This window comes from Egretta garzetta, unplaced genomic scaffold, assembly GCF_000687185.1.
Source record: "Egretta garzetta isolate BGI_Z169 unplaced genomic scaffold, ASM68718v1 scaffold788, whole genome shotgun sequence".
NCBI lineage: Eukaryota > Metazoa > Chordata > Aves > Pelecaniformes > Ardeidae > Egretta > Egretta garzetta.
This window is the reverse complement of record NW_009260668.1, coordinates 1-9,836: the sequence shown is the minus strand read 5'-3', so window position 1 is coordinate 9,836 and position 9,836 is coordinate 1.

The following is a 9,836-nucleotide window of genomic DNA, read 5'->3' as shown; positions in this document are numbered from 1 at the left end:
TCTATTATTTTCATATTTACAGCTGTAAAAAGCTTTTCTGTGTTTAAATAGCTGTTTGATTCTAGATGGCTGAACTTGCCACTTGAGTGAGGTCAGCTGAAGAGGAGTAGTCTTTTTTTCTTTTTAAGGTGACAATAATATACTCACTGGTTTGTGTAAACTCAATTCACCCATCCCAGTGATGCCAGTGAAAATATATTACTGGGTCACCTTTTTTATTTGCAGGAAATTTTGAATTGATATAATCATGGATGGAAAGTAACTTCTATTTTGGCCATGAAAGACTGACACTCCCAGTTTGCTGCCGCAGTGGGATGACCCCACCTTGTAAAACCCTCACATTACTTTGCTCCTTCCCATGCACCTCAGGAGTGCTGCCCCAAACCACGCTCCCCCTGCGCGGCTGGCAAGATGCCCCAGTGCCGGGTGTGAATGGGGCGACATGAGATGGGGGAGAAAGTCCTGGGGCCACCCTTCCCACCCTTTGCTGCTGCACCTTAGTGAGGGCAGGGTGCAGTAACTCTGTGTCAGCCGCAGTGGCTGGCCTGTGCCCCCGGCTGACCTTGAAACGCAGGGGTGGGAGGTAGGGCTGGCACCTTCTGGCTCTTCTCCCATGCAGAGCCTGGAAAGACAGCCATGACATTTTCTCCCATTTATAAGCTTATTCTGCTCAATCTGAAATTTATTCAGGGCCTTCCCCCCACCTTTCCCTCCTAAGTTTGCCCCAGAGTATTGGTGTTCCCATATTTAGGATCATTCTCCCAATTTACAGTCTCACCCTGCTCATGGTCAGTTTAAACCCATGTGTTCCTTGTGCCAGTATTGTCCTTCTGCCTTCCTCACATGTCCTTCTGCCTTCCTCACATGTCCTTCTGCCTCTCTGGTAAGATTTCACCATCATTCCTCCTGGCCTAGACTTCATCAGATCAGATCAATCAATTATTCTAATCTCCTCTTGGATAATATAACCTTCATTCTCCTCCTACCTTAGCATCTCCTTCTGCACATTTTTCAAATTCAGTTTGTCTTTTCTAACCATTGCTGACAAGAAATGTATGTATTTTATGAATTGCGTAACCAGTACTGCAATAGCACTTGTATTTCTCCACTTCCTCAAATATCTTACGATACCATGTTTCTTTAATATATGTAACCTTGCATTGATTGCACATAATCATGGTGTCAGTGACTAGAATTTCCAGAGTTTTGTCCCTGGCTCCCTTCCTACTAGCGAGTCCATCTTTTTGTGAGAGGTGAAATTGTCCTATGTCTTGCAATATACGTCTTGTCAAATAGAAGGAATAAATGATTAACGAGAACTGCAGCTTATAATTTTCCTGGCAAACATACTTATAAAGTTGTGGTGATAAAAGTAATAAAAAAATCTATTGAAAAAATTGCATCCTAATAGCTTCCAAAAATCTCACAAACACTTTAAAGAAACTTGAATAATAATTGCAGGGGGAAATGGGGAAAAGAGAATGCAGTAAAAATGGTATAATGATCACTTGCTAATTTTGGTTACTCATCCCACTGGCTAATTGACCCTGTGCATATTCCTCTGTGTTAATCACCATGTATTGTATGTCATAATAACTAAGAAGACCAGCATTTTCTTATATTGCTATTTTTAGTCGGCTTTACTGGGTAACGTTTGAATTCATTGATAACCAGTAAAATATCTTTCTGTCAGAGGAGTTTCACATATTTTTTTTCTTGCCTGGTTAATTGTTAATTGTGTGTAGCACAAGGAAAATAATGCCGCCTTAACTAGTTATATTATGGCTTACACTTATAAGCAATGTTATGTTTGACTTCCACGTGGAGATTACCTGAGGTTCTGAGTGAAAGAGATGGACAGTGAAAAAAGTATAGCTGTCTTGCAATGAGATTGTTTTGCTTTGACAGTCGTGACTTTTTATTCAAAACTGTGCAGAATAACTGCAGTTTATTGTGCCCTGTAGACACATTAAGGATCTTTCAACAGGCACTGGTGTAAATCTGATATTTAAATCTAGCCTCGTCTTTGGAATGCTATTCTAATTTACTCAAAGTCCACAGTTTCCATCTGTGTGTAGCTTGTAAGCTGGAGAATGCATTATTGCAACTATATTCAGCAAAAGGTATTTCATAATGGACTTCTAAAAAATGACTGTAGTCCAGTAAAATTAATCCCTTTTGGATGGTGAATCAATATACACATAGAAATTTGCCCTAGGAGTGGATCTGTTTCTTTCTGTTTCTGTGGATTGAGAAGCCCAGTAAAACTTTAAGGAGAATAAAGTGCACGCTGCAAAGCTTTTCTAGGCTCAGGTTGTCTTCTGCAAAAGGGATGGGAACTCAGACCTGATCCTGTAGTGGAAGTGATGAACTGAAAAATGGAATTAGGGGGTGATACTCAAGAATAAGAAAGGTTTCAGACTATAAACCCTATGGTAATAGGGGTAGTTTTATGGCCAAGCACTCTGCTCTGGTAACTTCCTCACTCAGACAGGACTTGCTGGGAGGGCTTCTCAATAGGCTAAGGAGAGACTCAGTAAGGAAAAGGCGTTATCTGGTTAACATTGAGAAGATACTTCATGAGTTAAGGACTTGGGCTGCAAAGTAACCATTTCTTGAATACAGTGGTTTAGACTGATTGATTGTTACTGTTTGCGAGTTTAGTGATAGTAGTTTTTAGAGATATCAATCTCTCCCCCTCAAGGTATGTCCTGTAATGTCTTCAGACCTTCTTGTTTAGTTAATCTGGTTCTGCATTAATAGGGGAGGCTCAGATTCCCAGACCAGCTTTGTAACATACTCAGAGAAGCCACATTAGATAGAGGGAATATCCACTCGCTGAGGACTCACCTTCCCTAAGTGAGGTTAAATCTTAAATGTCTTCAGTATTCATGGAAGAAAGCACCTTCTTGTTAACACTTTTCTCAAGAACTTTTCTCTAGAGGTCTGGACCAGCTACTCTCTATTATCTTTTTCAGCTTGAGCTATTCCACAAGGTTAATATTTTAAAAATGATCTCACAAAATACATGCCTGGAATTCACATACACTTAATGGCATTTCATTTCATTAAAAACTGAAATAAATGTGCTGACTTTTTCACAGAAATCACTTTCTTTTTTTAACAAATTGTTGAAGAACAGAAGAATGGTTCTGTTATCAGTGGAGACAAAAGGCACAGTGGGTCCTCTGCTTTGTACAGAAACCATAGCATTAACAATTAGTGGTAATGCATGAAAAAATACGTATTGGTTTTAGAAGTCAGAGCACATAGCGGTGCAAAGGCTCCTAACTGGGGAAGTTTTGTATGCCATGGCAGTTGTGCTAATAACTGTGCATTGGGGATTTATATGAATTTTTCCCCTGATACGTGAAGTATGAACACTTTATTTCCTAAAATTAAACAAAAAGATTCCTTTAATTGTGTTGCTTTTGAAAGAACATTTACTCAATTAAATGGCCAGGGAGAAAAAAAATCTCAATAACCGTCCTTAGTAATAAAGGGATATCTCTACATAAAGTGTTTCTGAAGAGGCGTGCTCCAGGCCAGACAGGGACCAGCTATTACCCGTGGTGTTGCCAAGCAACACTTACCTTGCATTCTTAAAATTAAAATGACTTCTTCTTCCTTTTGCAGAGCAATGGGGTTGAAATGGAGGGGACACACAAGCCCTTCAAGTGAAAAAAGGAGCTGGAACTTTGCATGGTTACTTATTCTCTGTGTAATTGAATAATGTATGAGCATTCCTGTTCTGTAGCACAAAGATTCATTTATTGAGGCCATCGATGTAATGTGTGAGCAGGTGTGTACATCAGATGTAGCACACCAGTGTTTCTGTATGGATTTATCAATACCAGATTACAGATTCTGTTTTTTTTTTTGTAATCACCAAGTTGTTCTGTGCTGGCACAGTTATCTTTCTATCATGTATCTCATGCTGGACAGGGTTTTAAAGTGGTGATAACAGGTGGCTAACAAAGCAAAGACAAGAACAGCTGATCACCTCTTATCAGCATCATAAGACACCAGCTGCTGTACAGAGGACCTGCTCCTCCACAGTTTTACCTAAACAAATCAACTAATGAAATCCCTGGATGAGGGATGTGAATTCGTAAACTAGGGAGAAATCACCTAGTACCCCGGAAAATAGAGTTGTGAGGAGAAGACCTTCCCACTGCTTCTTGAGGAAAAAGAATGTAGAGCTCTGCAGGGTGAAAGCTCAGATGAGGAGCTGAGAGGTGCAACAGAAATATCTCTTGGGGATTCCCAGAAAAGAAGACTACCCTATATTCTTCTGCTGATTTTCCATACTGCCTTTGTGTGGGTGAGAGGTACGGGTTTGCAGATTTCCGAGAAAAGGCTACATCACTCATTTACTCCACTATATCTTGAAGAGAGACGTTTTCTTGGCTTTAGAGGAACACAGTTTGGACAAGAAATTTGGGAGAGCTGACACTAATGTTTAGAGGTAGAAAGTTGATCTCTTGTCCATTTCTAGAGGCATGAAACTAGAAGGAGATCCCATAAAACCCCCAAAAAGCAGGGGTCAGACTCAACTCTGGATTGAGACATTGAATTCCAGGTACAGTAGGTATCCATATGTGAGAGATGTCTAAGCTCCAGCAATGGAACCAGTACAGGAGACGTACTCCTGTGAGTTACCCATCTCATCCTCCAAGGATGGCTCAGATGCCAATGTTTCACCACCTGAACAGATGTATTTAGGCTTCTGTGTCTTTACTGATCTGTTCACTGACCTAATTATAGGTGATCAAGTGAAGATCTAGCTCACTCCTGACAATAATGAGAACTTTGATATGTAGCATACAGGCTGGTACCTATGTCATAGACACCTGATGATGTCTGAATCTTAGACCTAATGCTCCCCACAGGTGATAATTCAGTTGTCTAAACATCAGTACCTCTCCTGTTCCAGCTCTTTGGAGATAACCATCTGGCTTCTAGGTGCCATTCCTGGAGGATACAGCCCTAGACTCACTCCCCTGCCACTTCTGCCAGCCTCACCCACACATCTTGGACACTGCATGATTTCTAAAATGGTGCTGCATATTTTTGTTTAGGCAGAAGTCTCTATGGCATCTGGTGCTTTGCTCCACATATACCCTGGTACCCATTCTCTGAGGGTTTAACCAATGCAACTGTAAAGCAAATGGTGGGATTCATCTCATCAAATTTCAGAGGCTGAAAGTGTAGGAGCAAGTTTCAGTTGCCATCCAGAGATGTCTAGGGCCATTTCAGACATCCAGTATTATCTGAGATTTCTACAGAGGCCAGTTAGGTATGATACAGGACCTATAGAAGGACAGGTCTGGAAATGAGGTGAGATAACTTCATAAAATGGCAATATGCACTTGTTTTTAGGTAACTGAATCATATCCTAGGTGTCTATATCTAGGCTACCCACCCCATACTTCTTTTATAGTCTATAGAGAGAAATAGACCCCTAGAAGCGTGATATGTCTTGTCCTGACATAAATACCTGTTCTGCATATCTCAAAAGTAGACATGCACATTGTAACTGTCTAAAGCCAGGCAAGACAGAGTTTTCCACTTAGTTTCATCTTAACTGCGAAGCAAGGATGCCACTAGAAAGGGGGGTTGCATCTATATTCTGTTTTCTGTGGAAGTACTGCTTAAGAAAAATAAACATACAGAGTGTATTCTTTTAACAATATCAGTACCTGTAGCTTGTTCAGACTTGGTATAGTTCCACATGAAGGTTTTCTAAGTGGTTTTGGTTCATGCAAAGCACAGACTAAGAACCTGCACAGGACGTTTTTGAATGCAGCTCTAGATCTATTTACTTTGGTAAAAAGGAATAAAGATATCTGAAGAGGTGATAACATAAGAGTCAGCTATGATTTTCATGACTATATAAATATTACTGTTGTGCCAAATATGCACTGAAGAGGTCAATAACCTCCAAAGCAGCAATCTAATAAAGCTTAATATTCTAAGATAGAGTGACATTTCTTATGATGATGTTGTGTCATGCTCTCTGATCCACTGTGTTGCTTGCACTGTTGGTAAAGGTGAAAATTATTTCTGATCTCATTCATCTGAAGTTTGTTTCTGTGGTGATATTTAAGCAAGCATCATTAGTGAGGCATGAGGTGAGAATAACTGTAAAGCAGTGTGTTTTTACACTGTAGATGGCAGGATCTCCAGGTTGTATTGAAAAGATTGTATTGCCTGAATGTCATAGAATCATAGAATATCTCAATTTGGAAGGGACCCATAAGGATCATTAAGTCCAACTCCTTGCTTCTCACAGGACTACCTAAAACTAAACCATAGCACTAAGAGCATTGTCCAGATGCTCCTTGAAGTCTGACAGGCTTGGTGCTGTGACCAGTGACCTGGGGAGGCTGTTCCAGTGACCAAACACCCTAATTTTTCCTTAGATACAGACAACAGAGCCAAAACTGTATGAGTGGAGGTGACCTTCCACAATAATTTTTCAGTTCTGTCAGTTGTCTTCAGAGCCCTATAGAAAGTAATCTGGCGTTAACCCCTTTTCATGTGTGAAGCTAAGCAGAACATTTTTATGCCGCCAGAAATTGTTAAAGTACATGGGGGACTTGCATGACCTTCTCTTGATTATAAGCTGAAGATCATTACCATGTTTTGTTTCCCATACAACTAATGAGAGAGAAACTCCAGGTACATCTCAATGGGGAACAGCATTCTAAAAGGGAAAAATGGTGGGAAAGGAGTGTTAGTGTACCAAAAGTTGAGAGGTACCATTACAATGCAGCTAGGGTAGGAGGTAGTGAAATTAATTATTTCTAAGAAAGCTTCCATCCAATAACAACAGAAAAAGCTCTCGAAATTGTTTTTTGTACCATGAAAAGAAGACTGATGCATACAATTGATTCTCTTACAACTTACTTGAAATATCTTCTCAGTCTGATTTATAAAATGCACCACATTCTTTGAGTTGGGATGGGACCCTGAGTCTTAATTAACGCCACTGCATCTTGTTTAGAAATGTGCTGGGGAGGACAGCTCCCTTATATTTTATGTATATGTTCCTGTTCTTTCCTATTGTCCTATCTTGTCTTCATGTAATGAAACACTTGGGTGCCCAGTGAGATAATAAAATGTATGACATTTGCAAATGCTGGTTTAATAAACATCTCCGGAGACCCTGTGTATTGTCATTGGCTTGACTGAACATTAGAAGAATGAAAAACAACTGTTCCTTTTCAGTTACAGCTTATGAACAGTTATAACCTATGAACAGCAGATACACTGTTCTGCTGGCTGCCAGGAAATACAGCGTACCTAGCTAGACAGTCTCCTTCTTCACCATAATTCTTGTTGATTAATCTTACAGAAACACACATTTGAAGTTCACCTGTCTTCTCCAATTACTTCTTCAAAGTACCGTAGGTATTTTCATTTGGCTTTCATAAATCTTAATTTCAAATACAGGGATCTCTTTGGCAGTTAAGTTTTTGTTTATTTTCATTAAAAAGAAAATTGCAGTTTTCTTCTGTTCCTAAATCTACTTTTCCTTTTTTTTCCTTGTATCTCTCTGACAGCACTGGAGAAGCCTGGGCTGCTTAGGATGGTCAGTTCTGTAGGCTGTAAGAAAGAGACCCGGCTTCTCTGGGTGCATTAAAGCCATTCCTTGGGCTGCAAAGGTGATTCTAACTTCCTAGAATAAACCACTACAGACTGAAAAGCCAAAGCTGCTGATCAGGATAAAGACTATGTTGTAGTATTTTTAATAGACGATGCTGCAAATCCCAGACCTTTTACAGGACAGTTGTTGTTGGATACCTAGAGAGGCAAGAGGAACTCTTGGAGTGATGAGGGAAAAGGAATTTCCATGGGTTCCTTCTGATGGATACACTACAGTGTTTTTGTCAATGTGAACTTGCTGGAAGAGGGATGTGAGATGCAAAATAGCTCTTGCAGCTTAACATTCAGGAATGTCTGCCAGGTGGTGGAGAAATAAATGTGAGTGGAACACTGGAGAGCAGCAAGTGTGAAGGAACATGCAGGAACCTGTCATTCAGCACAAGGGAGTAGTAAAAATCATGAGACACAGAACTAATGTTGGAAAGAAAGCAAATAAACTTAGGGAAATAATGCATAACTAAAGTGCCAATAACATCAGGGGTGATCTCAGACACCATTTCCTTTCATGCTGCTGTAAAAATATTTTTCTAATCAAGTCTCTTACGTCCTTTTAAAGCAGAAAAGGTAACTATCATTATCCGTAATTCACACAGAGAAACAGAGCAGAGGTATTCAGTGACCCAGGACAGCAGCAGAGGACATTGGCTGGCGGGGCACAGGATTAAAACGCAGAATTATTGGGTTCCCAACAGATCATACCCTCTTATGCCTGAAAAACAGACCAGAGGAGGATTTGAAAAGTCTGCTGCAGACAGTGATGGGCATTTCCTAACATCCAAGTGCCTGTTTTAGAAGACCTACTCATGTTCTTTTAGCATAGTTTCCTGTTGACAGCTGTGTTTCTGTTCAATCTAACACTCTTTTCGAGAATATGTCAGAGCTAGATAATGAAGAACAAAGAAGCTAGAGGAAGAAGACACATACCCCGCTTTCACTGTTGTATTAATGACAGTCTGTTAGCTACACAAAATTTCACCATACCATTCAGTTTCTCAGGTTGGACTGAATCTTGAAACAAGCAAGTTCAATGCCATTGACCTCAAAGACTTCACAACCAAATAAAAAAGTTGGGGTTTTCCCCCTACATCTAGAAAAAATGGTACTTTATGAGAAATTGTGCTGGTAGAAATGGGGATAAATTTTACTAAGGTGGCTCTGCCTAAATCCAGAAAAGAAATTTTCTAAAAAAGAAAAATTATTTTTATGTCATGCTAATTATATCAATGTCTTTGAAAAAGTCCCACTGCTGTGGTGCAAAGAAAATTTTGGGAAATAACAACCTTTTCCAGGTACCTGCCATGAATAATAGTAAAAATTAAATTAGTAATAGTAAATAGTAATACTAATAATAAATTCAGGGAAAGAATGCAAAATCTATATTTTAGACTCCTGAATCTGATCTATAAACTCACTCCCCTAAGAGTGCTTTTGACTTATTGATCAGTCAAGTTAGCTGACGCAGTTTGTTTTTTTTATTATTTGATTAAGCAGTTACTTTCCATTCTGCCTGTTAAGTAGGGTGCCCTGTTTCCATCCTATTACAAGCTTTGGGGTTCCCTTGTGATATCCATTAATGAAAAGGGAAAACAGGAACACAGAACTCTGTAAGTTTTCCATATGAGCAAAATCCATCAGTTCATGGAGAGTAAGCAGAACTGTCTGGAATAGATCAAGTCTAAGCAGACTAATTTACATGTATGTTTTGTAGCATTTTGCAGCATTTCTCTTTAGAAAAGCAAACAGATTTCTTTTGCCTCTGAAATGAACGTAACGATTATGCTCAAGAGTTGAAAAGCTTGGGTAATTAAATTGCATCCAATTTGAATGCTTTCTTATACGACGGGCTGCCTCTTACAGAGCTGGGATGAAGAAGCTGTCAGCAAAGTAAGTTCTAACTGTTTTCTTACTTCAAAATAAGAGTAAAAACTCTGCAGAGGAAGCTGCCCTTAAATTATAAAAGGCAGTGAAATCTGGGTGTCCCCCCAGTGCCCTTCCAAACAAATTACCTTGTGTACAGGTAACTCCTCAGGGCAGCAGAGTGTGCGTGAAACTAAAGCAGAATCTTGGTTAATAAGAGTAACTATTTGAGGCTTCAAAATGACAAGAGCCTTTGGTATATCTATACGTCTGGTTTGTGGGGAAAGCACTGGGAACCAATGGTACAT